This window comes from Zonotrichia albicollis, chromosome 23, assembly GCF_047830755.1.
Source record: "Zonotrichia albicollis isolate bZonAlb1 chromosome 23, bZonAlb1.hap1, whole genome shotgun sequence".
NCBI lineage: Eukaryota > Metazoa > Chordata > Aves > Passeriformes > Passerellidae > Zonotrichia > Zonotrichia albicollis.
In genome coordinates, this window is record NC_133841.1 from 9,066,304 (window position 1) to 9,087,220 (window position 20,917).

The 20,917-nt window shown below is 50.7% G+C and overlaps 1 long non-coding RNA gene across 1 annotated transcript; it reads right to left on the reverse strand.

Annotated features, from left to right (window-relative positions):
- Nucleotides 1-1,759: 1,759 nt before the first annotated feature.
- On the reverse strand, nt 1,760-4,144 carry LOC141731496 (uncharacterized). Its single transcript, XR_012583569.1, has 2 exons — nt 3,490-4,144; nt 1,760-3,097 (listed from the first exon to the last, which is right to left on the reverse strand). It is a non-coding gene; the product is annotated as an uncharacterized LOC141731496 (long non-coding RNA).
- Between the last annotated feature and the right edge of the window lie 16,773 nt (nt 4,145-20,917).

Sequence of the window (20,917 nt, forward strand, 5' to 3'; positions counted from 1 at the left end):
GCACACGTTTCACAGTCATGGATAACCTGAGAAATACTGTCCATGGTTAGATCCACCCCTCGATCTTGTGCCCATTTATAGGTGGCATCTCTGCCCTGGTGGCCTGAGGCATCATGGGCCCATCGAGCTAGGAATAACTCTCCCTTATGTTCCCAATCTAGGTCTATTTTGGACACTCCTATCTTTGCAGCTTGGTCTACCTGCTCATTGTTTTGGTGCTCCTCATTGGCTCTACTCTTGGGTACATGGGCATCTACATGGCGGACTTTCACAGGTAGCCTCCCTACCCTGGTAGCAATGTCTTTCCACTCAGCAGCAACCCAAATTGGTTTCCCTGTACATTGCCAGTTAGCCTTTTTCCACCTCTCCAGCCATCCCCACAGAGCATTGGCTACATCCATGAATCAGTGTAGAGTTAGAGCATTGGCCACTTCTCTCTCTCAGCAATGTCTAGGGCCAGTTGAACAGCTTTGAGTTCAGCAAGTTGGCTTGATCCACCTTCTCCTTCGGTAGCTTGTGCAACCTGTCGTGTGGGGCTCCATACGGCTGCTTTCCACTTCTGGTTCATCCCTACGATGCGACAGGAACCGTCAGTGAAAAGAGCGTAGCGTGTTTCCTCTGGAGGCAGTTGATTATAGGGAGGAGCCTCTTCAGCACATGTCACTGGTTCTTGTTCCTCTTCATCTGTGACACCAAAATTCTCACCTTCGGGCCAATTTGTAATGACCTCCAAAATCCCAGGGCAATTCAGTTTACCTATACGGTATTACAGCGACCTTAGACGGTCACTGTGGTGAGAGAAGGACGAGAATCTTGTTTCTTGATCAGAAGGCTGATTTATTGATATAAGATATATCATACATTATAACTATACTAAAAAGAATAAGACGAGAGGTTGCAGAGAGCAGCTATGCCAAGAATAGAATAGCAAGAATGAATAACAAAGTTCTTTGCCCAGGGAATCTGTCCCTGAGCTGCTCCTGTGATTGGCCTTTAATGGTACACAAGGAAGATGAGCCAATCACAGGGACACCTGCTACATTTCACAGCAGCTGATAACAATTGTTTACATTCTTCTTCTGGGGCCCTTTGCTTCCCAGAAGAAGGAGAAATCCCAAAGAAAGGATTTCTATGAAGAAATGTCTGCGACATCTCACCCTTCTAAATTGTATAAATTAAAAGAAAAATGCTGATGTGAAATGAACAGGAGATTTCTTCAACTGTAAAATATACAATACTAATAAATCACTAAAACAATCCTACAATCTAAAAAAATGCAAAAAACAATGCAAAGAGAATTCAAGTCCAAGCAGCTGGGTTTCAGGAACAGTCCAAGAGCTGAAGTTGTTTCTCTTGGATATCTGAGAATCCTTTTCGGTCCTGAAAACAGACTTGCTGCAAAAGTCCCATCAACAGTTATCAAAAACATATTGACAATCTTACAACTATTTCAAACAATTTCAAACAATTTGAACAACTTTAGAATGTCCTTTTCTGGCCCTTCAATGCTTCAGTGCTTCAGAGCTGCTGCCCACTGTTTTCAGTCTTTTTTATTTAATTTTTTTTTTTTTTTTTTTTTTTTTTTGTGATCGAAAAAGAAAAGAGCAGCAGCAAAACAGAGCAGTGCCAGAGAAGGAAAGGCCTTGGGGGCCCTGGCCCATGATGGACCAGGAACCCCAAAACTGGCCCGCAAAGGGGGACCAGGACCAGTAGGAGAAACCTCAACCCCCAGAAACACCAAGAGGCCAAATGCTGGCCCTGGCCCAAAAACTTCCTGAGCCCAACGGCCCAGGCCAAACCCATGAGGCAGGCCCTGCATTCCCACAGGCCTGCACCCTGCTGCCAGTACAATGGCAGCACGAGTGGGGACACGCTTCCTTTCCCCAAAACCACTGAGGCATGCCAGCAGCAGGGAAATAGAAGCCTTCCCCAGAGATCCCATCCGGGGTCTGGAGATGTTTGTTTCCCACAGCAAACCAGCTATGGTCTCCTCCATCTGTGCCCTCTTCCCCTGCAATGCATTGGGTTTGTGTCTCATCCGCCCCATGGCATCATCCCCACCCCCTCCGGGCTGGAGATCAGAGGCAGAGCTCTCGGGATGCACCTGCCCCCCGCCACTAGGGCGCAAGAGAGGCGGCAGAGATGGCAGCCTCCATGGGACAATCCCCGAAAAACCACCCCCGAACCCGCCGAGAATGCTGATCTTAAAAGCAGGGAGACGGGCTGTCCCCCCAGTCAGCTGGCGGGCAGCCCCCGCTCCACGGAAGGGAAGACCAGCCGCCGGGGCCCCTGCTACAGCAACCGGTCCGGGATGGTCCGAGCTCGAACAAGCCGCCGGTTCCAGGGCAGTCTCTGACGCCGACACGGAGGACACAGCCTCTGACAACGGCAGGACTGCTGGGGCAGCCTGTGCAGGCAGCGGGGGGGAAGCCGGAACCGGGGAGGGAATCCCGCTGGATGTAGGAGCGGCCGCGGGTTGTTCCGAGGGTCCCGCAGGTTCGGCGCCGTCTCCAGCACCATCCTGAACAGGGACCGTCTCGGCTTGAGGTGGCGAGGAAGCCGATGGAAGCGGCAGAGGGGCCGGAGAGAACAACTCCCCCGCTGAGCCGGAAGCTGGAGACGCGTCGTCGTCGCTTAGCAACTCAGCAGCCACAGGAAGTGCCTCTTCTGCATTCTCAGACGCAGGCGCTGGCAGGGGCGGGGAGGCCTGTGAAGCCGTGGGCGGGACTGCCTGGAGAGGCGGAGATGGGATCGCCTGGAGTGGCGGCCGCGCCGGTGAGGCGGGTCTTGAAGGCGGACGCAGCGCTGGCAGGGGCGGCACCAACGGCACTGGTTCGAGCGGGACCGCCCATTCCCATCCCCCCGGAGGGAGAGAAGGAGGGGGGGGAGAAGGTTCCGTCTGCGCAGGCTCCGGGGAAAGAGTAAAAAAAACTTCTTCGCTCGGCGCAGTTTCGCCCCCCCCCGCCGCGAAGCAGGGGGGGCCGGGCAGCCCCCACTCATCCCCCGCCGGGTCTTCTCCCGCTGAGGACATGGGGCTGGGAAGCCCCCACTCATCCCCCGCCGGGTCTTCTCCCACCGGGGACGGTGGAAACGGAGCCTGTCCATAACAGTTAGAAATCCATTGAAAAATAGCTGCTCTCCGTTTCAAAACTGGGAAGAGCTTTAGAAATGCTGGGTAGATAAAAGGCAAAACACGTTCCTGGCCCCAGACGGACTGGAAAATGGAATTCATGCACTCCCAGACAAAAACATCCAAGGCATACAGGACATCAGTAAAGAATCCAAAAAGCTTTGCCCATCGAAAGAACTCATAGAGATCTGTTGCTGACAGAAAAATCCCATCTTCTCTACACCATTTTTGCCAGAGGGCAATAAGTTTCTCCTCTGAAGGGGAGAACTGAACCTCTTCTTCCAAGGCATGTGTTCGCCATACCAACCGCCAACAACTACGAAGGGCTGGGTCATCAGGAAGGGAAAAGACAAAATTACCTTGTGAAAATGTCCAGCTTGCTCTGGCCAGCTCTGCGAACATCTTCCTGAAGGTGTTCCAGAAGAAGGTTCTCTTTGTGGTCAGCCTTGGCTGTGAACTCTGTCCAAATCAGGATCTTCAGTTCTTCAGCTCCTGGCTTGAATCCACTTCTGTGGTCACTTCAAAGCAACCATCACATGCTACACATACAGGATTTTACCCAGTGCAGCAATTTTGCTCCTCTGGTCTTTATCAAATTAATTTTTGCCCTGACACGAGGGGTCACCAGATATTACAGCGACCTTAGACGGTCACTGTGGTGAGAGAAGGACGAGAATCTTGTTTCTTGATCAGAAGGCTGATTTATTGATATAAGATATATCATACATTATAACTATACTAAAAAGAATAAGACGAGAGGTTGCAGAGAGCAGCTATGCCAAGAATAGAATAGCAAGAATGAATAACAAAGTTCTTTGCCCAGGGAATCTGTCCCTGAGCTGCTCCTGTGATTGGCCTTTAATGGTACACAAGGAAGATGAGCCAATCACAGGGACACCTGCTACATTTCACAGCAGCTGATAACAATTGTTTACATTCTTCTTCTGGGGCCCTTTGCTTCCCAGAAGAAGGAGAAATCCCAAAGAAAGGATTTCTATGAAGAAATGTCTGCGACAATACGGGTGCGCTGAGTGATGAGAGCAATCCACTTGCTCCATGTAGCACTGGTGGCATGGTGAGTGGAAGGAACCTTGCCTTTGAACATCCACCTCAGCACTGGTAGTCGGGGTGCCAGGAGGAGTTGTGCTTCAGTGCCTATTACCTCTGAAGCAGCCTGGACTCCTTCATAGGCAGCCAGGATTTCTTTCTCCATTGGAGTATAGTTGGCTTCAGACCCTCTGTAGCTTCGACTCCAAAATCCCAGTGGTCGACCCCGAGTCTCCTCAGGCACCTTCTGCCAAAGGCTCCAGGACAAGCCGTGGTTCCTGGCTGCAGAGTAGAGCATGTTCTTTACCTCTGGTCCTGTCCTGACTGGGCCAAGAGCTACTGCATGAGCAATGTCCTGCTTGATCTGGACAAAGGCCTGTTGCTGCTCAGGGCCCCACTGGAAATTGTTCTTCTTGCGAGTGACCAGGTAGAGAGGCCTCACGATCTGACTGTACTCAGGAATATGCATCCTCCAAAAACCTATTGCGCCCAAGAAAGCTTGTGTCTCTTTCTTATTGGTGGGTGGAGACATTGCTGTGATCTTGTTGATGACATCTGTAGGAATCTGACACCATCCATCTTGCCACTTCACTCCCAGGAATTGAATCTCACGAGCTGGTCCCTTTACTTTGCTCTTTTTATTGGCGAAACCAGCTCCCAGGAGGATCTGGATGATTTCCTTCCCTTTCTCGAACACTTCCACAGCTGTGTTCCCCCACACAATGATGTCATCAATATACTGCAGATGTTCTGGAGCCTCACCCTTTTCCAGTGCAGCCTGGATCAGTCCATGGCAGATGGTGGGGCTGTGCTTCCACCCCTGGGGCAGTTGGTTCCAGGTGTACTGCACTCCCCTCCATGTGAAGGCAAACTGAGGCCTGCCTTCTGCTGCCAGAGGAATGGAGAAAAATGCATTGGCAATGTCTATAGTGGCATACCACTTTGCTGCCTTGGACTCAAGCTCATACTGGAGCTCTAATATGTCTGGCACGGCAGCACTCAGTGGTGGAGTCACTTCATTCAATGCACGGTAATCCACTGTCAATCTCCATTCTCCTTCAGATTTTCGCACAGGCCAGATGGGACTGTTGAAGGGTGAGTGGGTCTTGCTGACCACCCCTTGGCTCTCCAGCTCTTGGATCATCTTATGGATGGGGATCACAGCATCTCGAGTGGTCCTATACTGTCGTCGATGCACTATGGAAGTGGCAATTGGCACTCGTTGCTCTTCTCCCGTCAGGCATCCTACTGCAGATGGATTCTCAGACAACCCAGGCAAGGTGTTCAATTGCTGGATGCCCTCTGTCTCTACAGCAGCTATTCCAAATGCCCGTCTGAGTCCTTTTGGGTCTTTGAAGTACCCACTTCGAAGGTAGTCTATGCCCAAAATACATGGGGCCTCTGGGCCAGTCACAATAGGATGCTTCTTCCATTCATTTCCCGTTAGGCTCACATCAGCTTCCACCAAAGTGAAATCCTGGGATCCCCCTGTTACACCAGCAATAGAAACAGACTCTGTCCCTACATGTCTTAATGGGATTAATGTGCATTGCGCACCAGTATCGACCAAAGCTTTGTACTCTTGTGGTTCCGATGTACCAGGCCAACGAATCCACACAGACCAGAAAACACGATTTTCCCTGGCCTCTACCTGGCTAGAGGCAGGGCCCCTCCAAGCCTGGTTATCCTTCTTTCCCTGGGTGTATGTTTTGGATGTTCCTTCGAGGGGATCAGACATGTCATCATCATCATACCTGGCCATTCGGCTACGGGCAACTGGAGCTGCTTTCCTTCTGGTGGCTTCCTTCAGTTCACGCACCCGTTGTGCCAGAACAGCAGTAGGTTTCCTATCCCACCTTCTCATGTTTTCCCCACAATCACGCAGGTAGAACCACAGCTCAGCTCGTGGGGTGTACCTTCTCTCACCATCTGGGAAATGTAGTCTGGATACGTAGTCTGCCTTGGATACCGGAACCTCAGATCTGTACTGCCGAGATTTGGAGAAGGTCTTCTTTAATCTCCTCTCTAAGCTTCTCGTGGTTCTCCTCTATCTTATCCTCTAACTTCTGCAGACGTGTTTCTACCACTGCGATTCTGGCATGTGTCGGGCCATGTACAGCATCTGCATATGCTCGGAGCTTCTTTGCCATGTCAAGCACAGTCTCACCCCTCTCATCCCTCTTCATGATGGCTAAGGCAGAAGCAATTCATGTGGCCCAAGTCGTACGAGTTTTTGCCACATCACAGACGTGCATGGTACTAAGTCTGGGTTCCTAGTTGTTACATCATCTGAGAAGATAATCTCTGCCACTGCCATTTCTGTCAGGCGTTGGATCCCTTGCTCTATTGTCTTCCACTGAGTTTGCTGCATATAGAGATCGTCTGCACACAGGTATCTTTCTGCTACACTTCTTAGGACCCGTTCCCAGAGGCTGTGAGAGTTAGCCCCCCTCATCATTCCTTGGTCTATGACAGGGTCCTGTGACAGGGATCCCAAATGCCTGGCTTCAGTGCCATCCAGAATTGTAGCCTCGCCTGCAGCATCCCAGAGACGGACCAGCCAACTAATTATGGATTCATCAGACCTTCGAGTGTAATCCTTCCGTAGGCCACGAAGGTCCTTCAGGGAAAAGGACTCAATATTGGCATCTGATCTTGCACCTGCTGCTTTGACTCCTGATTTTACGTCAGGAGGCACTGAGGTTCCTTCTCCTTCATCATCATCATCATCATCGTCCACTGGTCGATTGGTCTTGTCCGTGCATTTCCCACTTCTAGTGCTGGTAGCAACAGCCATGGGTTTAGATGCTGGCTTCGAGCCTGGGGTGTTGGCTGCAGCCTGAGTCACCGGGACAGTTGCTGATTTATCTCCCTGCCCCCCTGCCTCTGTCTGCTGCCCTAGAGTATCTAGCAGTGTGCGATAAGCATATGCCAGGGCCCAGCTCACTGCAATGACCTTCCTCTCCTTAGGCTCATCCTGGTACTTCTCTTTCAGATATTTCCCCACCTCAGCTGGATTCTGAATTTGTTCATGGGGAAAATCCCAGACTATAGGGTCAGAGAATTCCTTCAGGATTTGGCCCATATTCTCCCATTTCCCACACCACTTAGGATTTTCCACACCGGGCTTTACTCCTGAGTCAGGGGTCTCATCAGCCCGTCTAGAAATCTCAGCCCTCATTCTAGAGAAGCAGCAGGCTGTATAGAGGAAGGTTACCAGATTGAATACCAGGAAGATGGATTCTTTAACATTGAGGGGAAACTGAACATCCTTCACTAGTGATGCAGCTTATTCATAGGAGAAGGAGTAAAGCAGAGGCTGAAAAACCTCATTCCCTCCTGCTCCTCCTGCAACAAACTGGATGCATAACCATAGCCATGAACCATTCATACCTGGAGCAGACCCTAGCATGTTTATAACTTCTTGCACATTATTGCCACAAAGCCCAGCAGGATAGCTACTCTGGTCACTGCCCCTCTGATGTAAAAACTACGTATTAGGGGCAATACTAAAGCTATTTCTGGATAAGAAAATAAACCTAGGGACCAGAGAGGTATTAAAATCTCAAAAAACCCTAGGGACCAGAAATGCATGCAAACCTTCACCCCAATAGACATTATGAATCCAAAAAGCATGGCTATTAGCTGATTTAAATGAACACAGAGTAATAGCAACCAAAATGCAGTCAAAACAGGGTTTTACCACTCTCTCTCTTTCGAGCCTCACGTTGGGTGCCAAATATTTTGTGCTGGTTTAGGGCAAATTTTTTAAAGAATCTGCAAAGGAGGGCCGCTCCAGAAAGCATCATAACGTCACCGCAGGACAAAAACTAACACACCATAGCAACAGTGGGGCCTGGTGTTGTTTGCCTGCTTAGGAACCGAGTTGCCACAGGCCCTCAGAGGGGTTCCATGGGCACTTTCCAAGAATCTCCAGGCTGTTCAGGGCCTGGAATGTCCCACACAGAGGCAGGGGCTCCATAGAGACCTCCCAGGGCTTTCTGGGGATGGGAAAGAGCCCTGTGGTCAGAGGCAGTCACAGTCATTCCATGGTGACATCCCAGGGCACCTTGGGCTGCAAAGGCACCCATCTGTCACAGGCGCTCATGGGGACTCCACGGTGACATCCCAGGAGTGCCCAGGCTGCCAAAGAGCCAGGATGTCCCAGACACTCACAGGGGTTCCTGTCATGGGCACAGTGGGAGCTTCAGGCAAAAGCTTTGTTTCTTTCTTGGAGAAACTCCTGCTGAGCCATGAGGTGGAGAAATGGCTTTGATTTTGGGTACAGTTATCTGCTCTAACGCTTCACTGTCTTTTTTCCCCATGGCAGAACCCAATGCCCGGCCACAGCAAATGTCCAACAGCAGCTCCATCAAGCACTTCCTCCTGCTGCCATTGGCAGACACAATTCCCTCTGGGACACCAGCACCATCTCCTACAAAGGATGTGCAGTCCAACTCTTTTTTTTTGTCTTTTTCATTTCAGCAGAGCTTTCCCTCCTGACCATCATGTGCTGTGACCACTCTGTGTCCATCTGCCAAGCCCTGCACTATGGGACCTTCCTGGGCAGCAGAGCTTGTGCCCACATGGCAGCAGCTGCCTGGGCCAGTGCCTTTCTCCATGCTCTCATGCACACAGCCAATACATTTTCCCTGCCCCTGTGCCAGGCCAATGCCCTGGGCCAGTTCTTCTGTGAAATCCCACAGATCCTCAAGCTCTCCTGCTCACACTCAAATGACAGGGAACTTGGGCTCATTGCAGTTTGTGCCTATTTAGGACTCAGCTGGTTTGTGTTCATGGTTTCCTCCTATGTGCAGAGCTTTAGGGCCGTGCTGAGGATCCCCTCTGAGCAGGGACAGCACAAAGCCTTTTCCACCTGCCTCCCTCACCTGGCTGTGCTCTCCCTGTTCCTCAGCACTGTCACAATTGCTCACCTGAAGGCCCCCTCCATGTCCTCCCCATCCCTGGATCTGGCCTCTCAGTTCTGTACTCGGTGGTGCCTCCAGCCCTGAACCCCCTCATCTACAGCTTGAGGAACCAGGAGCTCAAGGCTGCAGTGTGGACACTGATGACTGGATGCTTTCAGGAACATTAAACTGCCGGCCAATTTCTGCAAATCACTTGCAATAAAACTAATCTTTGATACTTCTTGATTGGTAGTGGTTTTTTTCCCTTTGTTTTAGTTTTTTCATATTGCCCACAAAGAAATGTCATTGTTTTTGCCATTTCTCATTTTGCTTTCTCCCACTTCCCTGTGGCCACAGACTGTGTCAATGAGGGGTTGCGTTCTCGGTGGCTGTAAAGGAACTAAAGGATCTCCCAGCAAAGTTTTCACTGAAGATGCCCCTTTGGTTTCCCTCTCTGGAGCTGCAGCAGCAATGTCTGTGTGCAGAGCTGGGGGCAGATCAGGGCTGGCCCAGCAGCTGTGCCCAGCAGCAGCAGCAGCACTTGGTGTTGTTGTCAGTGCTGCTGCCGTGGCCCTGCCCCGCTGCCCTGGTGGCGCTAGTGTTGCTGCAGGGCCTGAGTGCTCTCGGGGCTGTGCACAGCCCTGGGGGTGGCAGTGCCGGGGCTGCAGCAGGGACAGGCCATGGGCACTGCTGGGGCAGCGCTGACGCCTCAGGCCAGGCCCTGGGGGCTCCAGGCTCCTTGCCCAGGCTCTCTCAAGAACCCACCCAGGCCAATGCTCAGCACAGAAAGCCCCGTGAGCAGCCCCAGGCTGCCCATGGGCATGCTGGGGGCAAACAGCATGGCTGGTGCTCTGCAAGGGCCATGGGGCAGACAGGAAGGAGCAGCAGAGCAGGGGCTGATCCATCCCCAGTGCACTGCACAGCCCAGGGCAGATTCCAGAGCATCCTCATGGAGCTGCCAACAACATCCCCCCTCTGCAGCCCTGGCCTCTCCCCCAGCTCACACAGGTGCCCCATCCTTGCAGGCACAGACACGGCAGCACTGGCTCAGCAGCCCCTGTTTGCATTGCACACAGCAGAGGGAGCACCCCCATGCTGTTGGTGTGGGGACATGAACCTGAGGGAGCACAAATGCCATCAGCCTCTGGGGCCACCAAGGGCTGGGAGACACCAGGGAAACCACTCAGCTTTGTCCTGGCCTCTGCAGTCAGCCAGAAAGTTTGTTCCCATCAGCTGGGAGTTTCCTGTCCACTGCAGATGCTGTTGCTCAGGGCCAGGGCTGCCTGGCAGCCACCCCCAAACTGCCCTGAGCATTTCCTTGGCTTCACCTTTGCTTTCTTTCCTCTTTCCCTGATTGAAATTTCTTCCTATTGCCCACCCCTGTTCCCTGCCCTGCAAACAGCCCATCCCTGTTTGCCCTTCGCTCTCTGGCCCCACTCTCCATTGCAGTTCCTGCCTTGGCACCATGGGAATATCCCTTGGGCAGCAGGATCATCCTACAAGTGCTGCAGGAATTGTCTGCAGGCTCCCACAGTGCCTGGTGCTGCTCCCTTGCCAGAGGCACCCCAGGCCAGGGGGGCACATCTGGGCTGCTGTGTCTGGCTCTGGGGCTCCCTGTTCTGGGCAGTGAGGAGGGGCTGCAGAGGCTCTGCAGGACTGACAGGATGGGCTTTGGGGCTGGCAGGAGAAGCTGAGGGACCTGGGCTGCTGGAGCTTCTCAAGAGGAGGCCCAGGGCTCATCCTGCAACTGCTGCATGGGTGGTTCCAGAGAATCCCAGAAACAGCAAGGGTGGAAAAGACTTTGAAGATCATCAAGTCCAACCTGTGCCCTGACACTGCCCTGTCTCCCCTGAGCCTTCTCTTCTCCAGGATAAACAACTGCAAGTCCCTGAGTCACTCCTCACAGAATACCGTGTGCTTTGTGGATAAAAAGACCAGAGAAGAGTTAACAATTCTAGGGATATATGTCTATCATATAGTGGGGTCAGGGGAATAGGTGAGCTCCTGTGAAACCGTTTTACAAAACCTTATCGTTTTTCATACCTAACTTGAACAGCTTTCCTGTCTTTACCAGGTGTTCATTTCAGAGAATCCCAGAACCAATTTGGTTGTAAGAGATCTCTGAGATCATTGCATCAAGCTTTAGCCCAAACACCACCTTGTCAACCAGACTAGAGCACCGAGTGTCACGTCCAGCTGGTCCTTGAACACCTTCAGAGATGGTGGCTCCACCAGCTCCCTGGGCAGTGCCTTCAATGTTGAAGAATCCTTTCTGTGAAGAAATTCCATCTGATGTCCAACTTCACCTCCCTGGCACAGCTTAAGCTGTGTCCTTTTGTCCTGTCCCTGGTTGTGTGTGAGGACAGCCCGATCCCCATCTCACTCCAGCCTCCTCTCAGGGTGTTGTAGAGAGGGACAAGGTTCCCCCTGGGCCTCCTTTGCTCAGGACTGAGCCCTCCCCAGCTCCCTTAGCTCTCGCAGCCATTTCTCATCAGACTTCTTCTCTAGACCCTTCATCAACTTCCTTTCTCTTCTCTGCACTTGCTCCAGCACCTCAATGTCCTTCTTTGGATGATGCCAAGCTGGCTCAGAGGTCAAGCACTCCCAAAGAAGGTGCAGCCTCTGTGTGTTTGCCTGTTGCACACCCCCTGTGCTGCTCTGGGATAACACAGCACATATGAATTCCTTGGATCCTGCCCCCATCTGATGTGCCACGTCTGGATTCTTTGCATCCAGCCCCATCTGATGTGTCACATCTGAATTCCTTGCATACAATCACTGTCCAATAGGCTGTGTCAGGCTCCCAGTGTGTGATTCCTACATAACAGGTCACTCATGGATTTCCTACATGCGATTCTTGGATAACACGGCATATCTGGATTCCTTACATTCAATTCCCGGACGATATGGCACATACACTCTCTGGCCAAGGCTGGGGCTGGAACAAGACTTTCCCCTTACAGTTTAAATGTTGGGTTTGTTTTTTTTTTTTTTTTCTGGAGAAAAGGAAGCTTTGCCCTGAATTCCTGGCTGCCTCACAACATCTCTCTTCTCCCTTGGATTTGGCTGCTCTTGGCCGGGAGCCTGGCTGGAAAACAAAGATCCTCTCTCCCCATCCCTGGGCTTTGGGACCGCAGGCGGTGGACATGCCGCCCCTCGCCAATCAGTGCTTGCAATAATATTTTTTGGTGGATCTGCTGGAGGACAGGAAGGCTGCAGAGGGCCCTGAACAGGCTGGATCCGTGGGCTGAGACCACTGGCATGAGGTTAAACAGGACCAATTGCCAGGTCGTACACTTTGGCCACACAAACCCTCTGCAGCTCCCAGCTGTGGAAAGAGTGGCTGGGAAGCCAATTGACAACAACTGAACCTGAGACCAGGTGTGCCCAGGTGGGCAGGAAGGCGAATAGCACCAGGCCTGGATCAGCAATAGTGTAGCCAGCAGGACCAGGTCAGTAAGAGCCTGAATGAGGGATGTGGGACTCCAGGCAGTCTCCAAAATGCAGTTTATTCCATCCAAGAGGTTACAGCAGTCCAGGGTCGTGGGTGACAGAGCCTGTGCCTACAGCTGTCAGCTCCAGCTGCAGGCAGGCCTGGAGACCCTTTGGTTTTGGTTACAATGCATTCTATACTTTTCTTTGCTGAGCATCTTCATACAGAAGAACCAATGTATACCTTAACTTTTACCTGTAGCCTATCATAACTACTATCATTGCCATATTCATGCTACTATTCTCCAATCAGTAAAAGTTAGGATGTCACAGTTTAAGCTAGAAGTTGTTTTTCAGTTTTCTTGCAGTGGGAAATTGTGAGACCTTTTTTTCTACTTGCAACATTGGCATGTTTGTTTGCCAGTGCTATCTTTCTACTTGCTAAAAAAAAATTGTCTGTTTAAGGTGGGGTTATCCTTTGTTCTAAGTCATAAAAGCCCCTTCTAAATAACACACTCTTTGGCTCCTTGGTTATCCAGTAAGACTGGCTCAGCAATTCTTGTCTATCCAAACTTGTTTTCATTTCTATTCCTTCTTCAGATTCTACATTCAAAAATCTTTCTGCCAAGCATCCATATCTGTGAGACTTTTTTGTCAAACTTTCATCCTTCCCAACAATGGCAGTGATTGTCCTTCTGTGCTGGGCGCTGGTGAGGCCACACCTTGAGTGCTGTGTCCCTTTCTGGGCCCTCAATAATAATTCAGATTTCTCTAGCAATCACTTTATTCATTATTTGCCTGCCTTCCCTGCCTGGCTGTGACAGGAACGACACCAAAGGGAAAGTGCCTGCAGCTGAGGGAAGGCTGTGCTTGGGTATCTGGTTCTGTTTGTTGTTGCTGCCGGTGGTGGTGTTTGTTTGCCTTGTTGTACTGGCAAAGAACTGTTACTCCTTTTCCCACATCTTTGCCTGAAAGCCCCTTAATTTCAAAGTTACAATAATTTGGAGGGAAGGGGGTCACATTCTCCATTCCAGAGAGGTCGCGCAGACACCTGCCTTTCAAACCAAGACAAGCCAACAATGAACAATTTATTAACAACTGTTTATTAACAATTAACTGACAATTATCAACTACTTATCTATCTAACAAACAATTAACGTAGCTAACTAAAAAGTAAGCTGGAGCTTGGCAGGTCTCTGGTGAAGGGTGGGAGACCATCAGCAGCAGAAGGCACGATGCCGCCGGCTCCTGCCAAATTCTCCAGCTGACAGAAGCGCTGTCCCTCGGGTGGTGCTCTCCAGAGTGCCTCCTTCTTGGCTCCCTGGCCTTTCTCCCTCTACTCTAATGGTTCATCAGGATTCTTCCACTCCTGGACTCTGCCTTCCACAATCACCTGCCCCATCCTCTGAGCTGGCTCCAGGTTAGGAATCCTGGGAAGAAAGGGACTGCTATTAGCCAGACAAACATTTCCAGCCAGCCACTTCTCTGTCTCCTTGCAGAGCACACAGTGTTGCATCCTCTCCCTGTGCAAGCAGCGAGCAGCAAATTCAAACAACTGCAATGGCTGTATGGAGGCTGCAGAGGTGCAAGGGCAGGAACATGACCAGTTAAATGCCTGGGGACCAACTACAGCACGTGGGGTTCCATGGAGAGAAGCAGGCCTTGCTTGTCCCAAAAGGAAGCAGAGCTAGGGACTGGCTGCTCCCTGGATCTCTCGTTCCAGATTTTGCAACTGTGGAAACCCAGGGCACTGAGAATATTTCTCTGTCTGCTCTGGGGTGTCCCGACCCCCACTGACTTTGACCCTCATTCATGGAGAAAGTTTTCTAGCCGTCAAGATAGACTAGAATCCACAAAAGAGTGAAAGAGATTGTAGAGAGTAGTGTAGGTGTATCACTTTGTGAGAAATTTAGGTTTTGGGATTTTAGCATGTTGTGGATGGAAGGAAGATGGAGGGCACAGGGTGTCATCCTGAGTTTCTTCTTCATGCTGCTTCTTCCTTCTTCTTCATGGCTTTGAGTGATGTTTTGTAATTGGACAGAAAAGTCTGCATTGCAGGCTCTGTGGGATCAGTTCTTGGGTTAAAAGGGAAAATAATCGAGGTGTCAGGTCTTAATTGGAGAGTTTAGTCTTAAAAGACCTTGTAACAAGAGATAGCCATTTTGTGCCTTGCTAATGAAAAGCTGCTGAACTCATGGTTGTGAGACTGCTTTACTGATAAGAAATAATAAACACCTGAGTCCAAACATGAACTACTATCTCAAGGGCCTTCAATCCAGACCCGGAGAAACTGACAGCAACCCTCCAGGAGCTTACTGTTCCATGCAGTGTCTTTTCCCAATGCCTCCCTACCAAGGCCAGATGAGGATCTTGCTGTGCTCCTGTGGGTGCTTCTGCTGCCTCTCTGGGGCTGCCTGTCTCCCACCTCCCCATCCCAGTCAGAGGGACCGAAGGGAGGGTGTTAGGGGATGAACCAGGCTGTGCTTGGTGATGCCCAGCAGTAGGACAAGAGACAATGGGCAGAACCTGAACAGGAAATTCCCCCTGAACCTGAGGAAGAACTTTCCTGTGCAGGTGATGAGTTGCCCAGAGAGTGTGTGGAGTGTCCCCCACTGGAATTATTGCAGAGCCCTCTGGACACAACCCTGTGCCATGTGGTCTGGGATGAGCCCACCTGAGCAGGGAGGTGGGACCAGATGACCTACTGTGCTCCCTTCCACCCTGTCCCACCCTGTGATTCAGTGACACCCATCAGTAGCAGGAGTTGGCAAATGCCTCAACATTTCCCACCTGCACAGCAGGGTGGCCTTAAACTTCCCCATGTGCTTTGGGGAGAACTGCAGCTGAAAGGTCTGCTTGTAGCCAGGAGGGATGCTGCCACAGTAGGGGTTGATGGAGAACAGGTCATGGGAATCATCTGGGAAGGCTTCCAGGGAGGAGCTGGCACGCTTTGGAGAGAGGTTCTTTTGTTTTGAGCAGCGCAGATTCTTGGAGCAGTCCGGCTGCTCAGGCTTCTCCTCCTGGAAAACCTGCTCTTCCTGCTGCTTGGAAATCTGCTCCTCCTGCTGCTTCCCAGAATCCGGCTGCTGCCACACTTTAGGAGACCTCTCAGCAGGATGGTCCTGCTCCGACCAGAAAAGACACAGCAGCTTTTTCTGTTGCTTCACGGGATTGTAGGAGAGGAACCGACCTGCAGGGAGGAAGAGGACACCTTTCAAAGACAAAATCCTGTGTTCCCGGTTGCTCTTCCTCCTGCTGCAGGTGGGTGGGAGAGAGCTGGGATGCACTTGGGGCATCTCTGGCCAAGTCCTTTATTCTAGCAGGAAATAGAGCGTCTTGGAGCAGGGTTTCTGCCTGCAGCACATACTCCTGTGCCAAAGCAGGAGAGTTGGTTTTAGACACTGACTTTGCATTTGCCCTGGAGTGCAGAACTGCACACAGACAAGGACTTCAGGGCAGCTCACTCCTTACACCACTGTTTTTCCCAGTCTCAGACTTCTCCAAGAGATGACCTGATGTCTCCGTAGCCAGTCCTGACCCAGCACATGGCTGTCCCCAGAGCCTGGCTCAGATCCTCTGCACAGCGGAAGTGGCAGGGCAAGAAGAGAAGGGGCTGAAAGGCAGAGGGGGACATGGAGACAGAGCTGCGGCTGGGAAGATGCTGATGAAAGTGGATGTGGGGACAAGGATGAAAAAGCAATTCATGTTTTGCAGTCAAGTGGCAGGGTCTTCTCCCCAGGCCCTCAGCTACCAAGTGAAATGCTCTTACGCATCAGAGTGGTTGGGAATGGCTTCTTCACTGGTTCACTCTCTTGAGCTTTCTCCCAGGAGTATTTCAGGGCTACCTCCCCTGTGTTGTGCATCATGAAACTGAAAAGCAAGAAGGAAGAATTAAAAAAAAAAAAAAAGTCCTTTAAGTATAAAGCAAAGAGTACAGTAATATTGTCTGATGGACTCCTGGTACCAGTTTCTCCTGAGGAGCATCTTCTTCCCCAGGCAACCCTGCCATGCTCAGACTGCTGTCCTGGCTGGCCCAAGAAAGTATTTCACAGTTTACAAGTTTAGGAGAAAAGGGCCAACAGGGTGCCCAGGACACTGAAGCTAAGGGGCTTCCTCTGGACTTTAGGTCTTGCTTTGACTGCAAACTTCTTGAGCAGATGAGGACCGGTGACATGCAGTGAAAGCAAAGCCATGGCTGTTCTCAGCACAAAGGTACGGCAGCATTGAGCCTCTCCTGACCGCCATCTCCTGCTTGGCCTTGTGTGCACGTAAAGGGGCCTGTGCTGGTTTTGGTGTGAATCCTTAAAATCAGAGTGTTTTAGGAATGCTACAAAAGGCAAGCCTCAGAGACAGCAGAACTGTGATTAGAGCTAAGCAGTAGCCATAGGATTTGTCAGCAGAAAAATTATAGAAGCAGAAAGTAAGTGAAGACAAATAGAACAATGGTCTGTGTATTAATGCTTGTCTAGAATAACTCCCTACGCTACAGAAAAGTATAGCTAGTGAGATATTAGGAAGTTCTAAGCTTAGTAACGTAGCTCTGTGCATTGTGTTTTAAGGCTGACAAGCATGTATTGTATTCAAAATAAGCAAGCATTGTTTAAACCAAAGGTACATGTGCTTGTAGTGGTTGGATGGAACTACTGTCAATGTGCTTTTGCTTTGTGTGATTGGTCAAAGAACTTTGAAAGTGAGTTGTAACATGAAGTTCTTTATCTACTACTGGAGATGTGAGCTGGTGGCATATTCCCATTGTCATAACCATGTAATGAGACTGATGCTGGAAATTAAACAGCTCGAGGTGTGTTCCTCATCATTCCCATCCCGTTTGTGATTTGTACATAGAGCCCCAGGCAATGACAGTTTTGGCTGGGAGAGAGTTCTGGCAAGCCGGCCCTGGGCCAGCCCTGGGCAAAGGCAGCTCCTGCTCCCAGGAGGAGCTGTGCCTGGCCTCCAGCACTCACGTGGCTGTCCTTGTCTGGAAGGGCAAGGTGTCCTTGAACTGAACCCTGGTGGTGCTCAGCTGGAACTGGGCGTGGGCAACAACGGCACTGAGGTACACCTCGACCTCCTGGCTGCTCTCCTCCAGCACAGTGTGAGCTGGTTCTGGCACTGCCTTGACCACCTGCAAACACACGAGGGAGGAATCACTGAGCAGAGCCCACAAAGTCAGGCTCACAAGGGCAATCTTCTGACCTCCAAGCTCAGCCTCATAGAGGGACTAGAAAGAACCATTCCCTTTTACTTCCCTGCAAAGATGACAAAATTGGGACTGTTCTGCTACAGTAGCTATTTCTAGCCACTGATCCAAGCAGTCACTACCACAGCTGTTAATATCCCCATGGAGACTGCAGCTGCATTCCAATCCCTGTCCTTCAACCTTGTAGAGGGACTGGCTTTTTTCCTGCTCCCCTATACACCCAGCAGGTCTCAAAATTAGGCTGAAGTTGCCCTGCTGGAGCTCTGTGGATGGAGAAGCCCAAGACTGAAGAGTTCTAAAATGAACCTTGTTCTTCTTGTCTTAGGAGAAAGTGCTCTCCAGATGTCATGCCTGCAGCAACAGCCACACTGCTGGGAGCTGGGGATGGGCATTTTGGGATGGGAAAGATCTCACTGAGAAAGTCTCCAACTGCAGACATTCTGATAGGAAGGGGGACGGTTTAGAGGCCTAAAAAGGGTCCAGGAACTTGGAAAGAACCTTCACCCAAGATGAGTGTGTTTGGCAATAATGACAATAAAAGCAAGAGTCTCTGGAGATGATCCTTCTCTGGACTCCTCCATAGAGTCACACAGTGCCTGGGCTACTCCATGATGAGATATCCCACACAATACAGAGACCACAACCAAATCCTCATGCAGACAAAACTCGCAGTTCACCAGCATATGCAGGAGAAGTGGATTTCCCTCCACTTCAAAAGAAGATGCAGAGTGCAGTAGACTTAACTCTTTGTTGGTGAAAAGGTGAATCAGATGAAGAGATTTCTAACACCACCAAATGGGATAAAATCATAAAGCATTGCCTTCCATTCAGCATGGGCTGCAACACTTGTGCTTGTGGCCCAGACTGATAGCTGTGTGTGGCTAAAGGTCTCTTGTCAAAAGGCTTCCCCATCTTGTGTGAGTGTATCTGGTCACTGTGCATCCACCTCTTCCCTGGAATGCACTGCTGGTGAAGCTCACGGCTGTCCAATGTCAGAGGAAGCAGGAGCTGGTCAGCCAGCAGTGATGGTGTTATGGTGGTTCTTCTTGTAAAAGCTGGGTTGGCTTTTTTTGCTGTTCTGCTTCTTACCCTCTCTATCTGGGGCCACCTGGCTGCCGGGTCTTTCCCAGTGGTATTCTTCCACATGGTGATGGTCATTTGGTCATCCCAGTCCTGAACCTTCCTTTGTGGCAGCTCCAAGTTGATTGTGGTCACCTTACATTTCACCAGGTGCCTTCTGAAGGTGGCTGGGACATCTGATCTCAAGGTCACTGTGATGTCCTTGGCACAGCCAGGATGGAGGTGTCCCACCTAGGGAGAATCAGGGAGTCAAGACCAAACTGGGAGCACTGCCAAGGGCAGGAGTGACAGCAGAAGGGACAGATGTGGTGAACAGCTGTGCCAGGAATCTGCACCTCAGAGTGGATTTATGGGAAGTTTGACAGACAAAAGTGTGAACAGAAGGTGCCACCTGCCATAACACGAAGCCTTTTGTGCAAGGCTGGCAGCCTTGGCCCAGCCAAGCCAGGGACTGCATCTCCTCCATGGCACTGGAATGGGCTGTCAGTGGCATGTGAGGACTCCCTGCCAGCTGCCAGGCACACCAGGGCAGGGCTTGAGCAATGGGGAGAGGCAGAGCAGTCCATGCTCACCTTGGGGGAGAAGCAGAATGGGGCGTCTGCCTCCCACTCAAAGCGCATGACCTTGGTCTGTGCGTGGCTGCTGATGGTCAAGGCCCTCCAGCAGGACTCTCCGACAGGACAGTGCCCAAACTCGATGTGATTCACTCTGACAGCTGTTAAGGAGGAGAGCAAGGCATGTCAGCATGCAGGGAGCTCCACCTGCCCCCTTCACGTGCACAGATACCTGCATGTTCAAGGCTTCCTAGCTCCAAGCCTTCCTCCCTCTGCAGGGAGTTCCCCAGGCAGTTCCCCATCCCAGCACTTCCAGGGAAACATCCTGACACATCCCTAAGCACAGCACACACTGTTCTGCAAGCATGGCTGCCATGCCCACAGGCCACCAAGTCCCAAGGGTGACAGCCCAGGCCTGGCTAGCGGGAGGACACACGTGATCAGACATTTTCCTCTTCCTTGCTCCACCTGGACTGCTTTGTTTGGGAGGCACCCACTGACCTTCAGGCATGTCGGTGCTCAGAGAAACATCACAGACCTCTGCAGAGATTTTGATGTTTTCAGCCTGAACAATCCCCAGGATGTTTTCTGTATCTGAAACCTGAGGCAGCAAGAAACAAACACTGTTCAGATTATTTTTTTGGCAGACAGCCTCTAAGTCGCTGTCTCTGCTGGCTGCTTCCTCTATGGCCTGCCCAGCTTCACAAGCATTGCTGGACTCCCAAGTTTTGCTAACCTGTTCATCTCATGGGCTGCCCCAGGGAGATCCTGCTGCAGTAATATGCATTATATACTTTTCTTTGCTGAGCATCTTCATACAGCAGAACCAATCTATACCTTAATTATTATCTATAGCCTATCATAACTACTATCATTACCATATTCTGGTTACTGTTCTCCAGTCACTAAAAGTTAGTACATTACAGTTGAAGCTGGAAGTTGTTATTCAGTTTTTTTTGGCAGTGGAAAATTATGAGACTTTTTTTCTACTTGCAACTTTGCTAACTTGTTTGCCAGTGCTACCTTTCTGCTTGGTAAAAACATCTTCTGTTTGGGGTGGATTTATCCTTTGCTCTAAGCCATAAAAACCCCTTGTAAGTAACATTTCCTTTGCCTTCTTGGTTATCCAGTAAGACTGGCTCAGCAATTCTTTTCTTCTATAGCAAAACTTGCTTCCATCTCTATTCCATCATCAGACTCTACATTTAAAGTCTTCCTGCTAAACATACATATCTTTGAGACTTTCTTGTCAATTTTTCATCCTTCCCAACAATCTGCCTCATGACCGCCATGAGAGAGGGAGATTGAAGCCCCCTCCCAAGGGCTGAGACTGAGACCCCTGTAATTCTAACACAGGGGGCGCGGGCCTGACTGAAGCATTATTTCTGCCAAGTGTTGCCTGCAGGTGTGTTTGCTGTACCAAGACTGGTTTCCCATGGGAGCCAGTCCTGAAACAATGGTCCCACCCACTGCTGAGATTTACTTATCCTGTTTGGGAACATGGACTATCTGTACCCATTGTCAATAAACTTATTCTCCATTGTCTTTTAACTGTTCCCCCCTCAGC